Below are 3,835 nucleotides of genomic sequence, written 5' to 3'. Positions count from 1 at the left end.
GTATCATTTTTTTTTATGTATTTTGTTTGTTTCATTATTGTTGATGCAGTTATTGATGTTGTTGGTGGGGTTGGCGTTGTTGGAACTTGTTGATGATGTTGTTGGAACAAATGTTGTTTTTTTTTTGTTGATGTTTATGCTGTTGTTGATGTTGCAACAGATAAAGAAACTGTTGGAACAAATAAAACCACCAGAAAGGCTGGTTTGATGTATTCCATCACACTCTATATCTATTGTAATAGACTCTACATCTGTTGCAATAAACTCCACATTTGTTGCAACAGACTCCACATATGATGCAACAGATGGACAATATTCTTTTTGTGACATCAATTTTTTTCCTCTTCTTTGTAGATATAAGGAACTGACAGTTGATCAACTTTTGACGGACTATCTCAAGAGGCTGCAGTAAAGATGGGATCGGAGGAATAAACTGCTTGTAGATGGAACCACTTCATATGTGAAAGGTATGTATTATTGATAATGTTATCGTGGAAACACACATAGAGTGCACTGATTTTGTGAATGATAGTTTTACTGATTAGTCATAGATCGTTCACACAAGATGTCTGCAATTTTACAGTTAAGTTTGGTAGGTCTGAACTGATAAAGCTGAGGGACCATGAATATGGTTCTGATAGCCTGTTAAGATTTAATGTCGGTTGTTGCTCATGTTTATTTGTCAAGCATTGTGAAGGGATCTACTTTTTGTGTCATTATAAAGAGATTCAATAGCGATTGGACTAACTTTTAGGGTGCATTGGACCCTTAGAGGGTCTTCGAAGTTTAGCACTGCATCTAATAAGAACGAAAAACCAATATATTTATTGCCTTGACCAAAATTTATATGGCTGGGTTGCTCGCTCGGGGTGATGATTTTATGCCAGAATCTGCGGTAGGAGAATGTTTTCGAAGAAAAATAGGTGGTTGATGGAAGACTATATCATCTGAGAGCTAATTGAAGAAGAGAGATAGGGTAGAAAGTAACTTTAATGAATCTGGCCGGTGGAATTATCTTAACAGATGCGAGATCTAAATCAAGTGCAAATATGAAAGTGTATCCGATAATGTAATTTCATCTGTTGTGTCTCTGAAAGAAAAATAATGCAGATGGACACTTTGCTAGGGAGCTGCATGGTCGGGATTATCACCTAGATAGAAAATAGAAGAAGACCAACAAAGAAGCCTCACAGGCATCGAGGGTAAAAATGATGTACAACAAGTCTAGAAAACTTATACCAACAGTAACTGCAGTTAAAATAAGGAATCTAAGTGAAGGCGGCAAATTTTTGAATTTTAAATTTCATCCTATGCCTTCTTGTTTGTGTTTTCGATCAGGTCCACTGTCGTTGACCTGATCGTAACCACAAACGAGATTGAAAGGCAAATAGAGTATCATTGTTTCCTTAGCAATATGGTTATAACTGATTGTGTTTTCTTGCCGTGACGTGTTTTTAACATTCCTTGGAGAAGATCATATGCTTGCTGTAGTATGTGAATCCTGATAATTTTCAAGCTTTCCTCCAGCTTGTTGATTCTGTATTTAAGCTGGTCGTTGCTCTCTTCGAAGTTGGTAACGAGTTCCTCGTCTCTTGTGAGTTCGATCAGGAACACTACCTTCGAAGTTATGGCATTCTAGAAGCCCTTCAGAATACTATCTTCAGAAGCCGTAAAGGTTGTATATGGTCTCTGTGTTTGTTTTAGGTCAAAATGTGTTGATGCATGTTGAAGATGTGGTCCCAAAAGTTGAACAACATAGTTTTATCTAGCGTTGCTCCATGCATCTTGCTCAACTAATTTGAGAAATTAGTAAGCATGGAGTTACGTAGCGTGTGATCTAAATCAGCTCTACAAAGCCTATCAAACATTACGTAATTCTAAGCTCATTACTCTATCAAAAAAATATGACCGAGTTAGTGCACAAATCGAACGAGCTCAATCTCTCAGTCTTTCTGCTGATTGCTCTTCTCCAATATAGATGACAAGATATCTACTATGCAAAAGTCTACACCGTCGCCAGACATATTCCCAGGCAATCATATCTGGCGATGGAGTAGACTTTTGCATAGCAGATATCTTATCATCTATATTGGAGAAGAGTGGTCAGCAGAAAGGCTGACAGATTGGGCTTTTTTTCTATGTGCACTAACTCGGGCATATTACTTTGATAGGGTAATGAGTTTAGAGTTATGTAACCTTTGATAGACTTGGTAGAGCCGGTTTAAATCACATTCTACGTAACTCTATGCTTACTAGTTTATCAAATTGGTTGAGCAAGATGCATGGAGCAACGCTCGATAAAAGTGTGTTGTTCAACTGTTGAGACCACATCTTCAACGTGCATCAACACATTTTGACCTAAAACAAACACAGAGACCCTCCATGTATCCTTTAAAGCTTCTGAAGAGAAAGTGTTCTGAAGGGCTTCTAGAATGCCACAACTTTGAAGGTAGTGTTCCTGATCGAGCTTACAAGAGACGAGGAACTCGTTACCAACTTCGAAGACGGTAACGACTAGCTTGAATACAGAATCAACAAGCTGGAGGCAAGCTTGAAAATTATCGAGATTCACATACTACAGCAAGCATCTGATCTTCTCCAAGGAATATTGAAAGCATGTCAAGACAAGAAAACACAATCAATTATAACCATATTGCTAAGGAAGCAATGATACTCTATTTGCCTTTCAATCTCGTTTGTGGTTTCGATCAGGTCAACGATAGTGGACCTGATTGGAAACACAAACAAGAAGATGGGATGAAATTTAAAATTCAAAAATTATCGCCTTCGCTTAGTTTCCTTATTTTCACTGCAGTTGTTGTTGGCGTAAGTTTTCTAAACTTGCTGAACATTATTTCTACCCTCGATGCCCGTGAGGCTGCTTTGTTGGTCTTCTCCTATTTTCTACCTAGGTGATAATCCCGACCATGCAGCTCCCTAGCAAAGTGTCCATCTGAATTATTTTTCTTTCAGAGACATAACAGATGAAGTTACATTACCGGATACACTTTCATATTTGCACTTGATTCAGATTTCGCATCTGTTAAGATAATTCCATCGGCCAGATTCATTAGAAGTTACTTTCTACCCTGTGTCTCTTCTTCAATTAGCTCTCAGATGATATAGTCTTCCATTAACAACCCATTTTCCCTCGAAAGCATTCTCCTACCGCACCTTTTGGCATATAATCATCAATCCGAGCAAGCAACCCAACCATATAAATTTTGATCAGGGCAATATCTATATTGGTTTTCCATTCTTGCTTGATGCAATGCGAGGCTTCGAGGGCCCTCTAAGGGTCCAATGCACACTTAAAGTTAAGTCCAATCGCTATTGGTTCTCTGCAGTGATTACAAATATTGATCTCTTCTCAAAACTTGACACGTATAAACACGAGCACCAACCGTCAGTAATTCAAAATAGGGTATCTGCACCATCTTCATGAGGTCCTCAGCCTTATCAATTTCGAACCCATCAAACTTAAAGTTACAATTTAGGATCTTGTTTGAATGATCAATGCCTAATCGATTAAAAACTACATTCACAAAAACATTGTACTTTGTGTGTGTTGTCCCGGTAATCTTATCAGTAATACATACTTTACTCCCACACATATGATAGTGGATCCATCTGCATGCACATTATTCTTCCTAGCCCATCTATGTCTTAAACTGAATCAACAGATGACTAGCTTGTTGCAACAGATGACACATCTGTTTATATTGTCAATCAGTTGGAGACATCTGTTACGACAGTGATCAACCTGTTGCAGAAATCAAACAGATATATACATCTGTTGCAAAAAGATTGCCAGTATGTTGTAAGTTATCTAACA

The sequence above is a fragment of the Capsicum annuum genome, chromosome 8 (genome assembly GCF_002878395.1).
Source record: "Capsicum annuum cultivar UCD-10X-F1 chromosome 8, UCD10Xv1.1, whole genome shotgun sequence".
Classification (NCBI taxonomy): domain Eukaryota; kingdom Viridiplantae; phylum Streptophyta; class Magnoliopsida; order Solanales; family Solanaceae; genus Capsicum; species Capsicum annuum.
The sequence above is the reverse complement of the archived record's forward strand: the minus strand, read 5'-3'. Positions refer to the sequence as shown.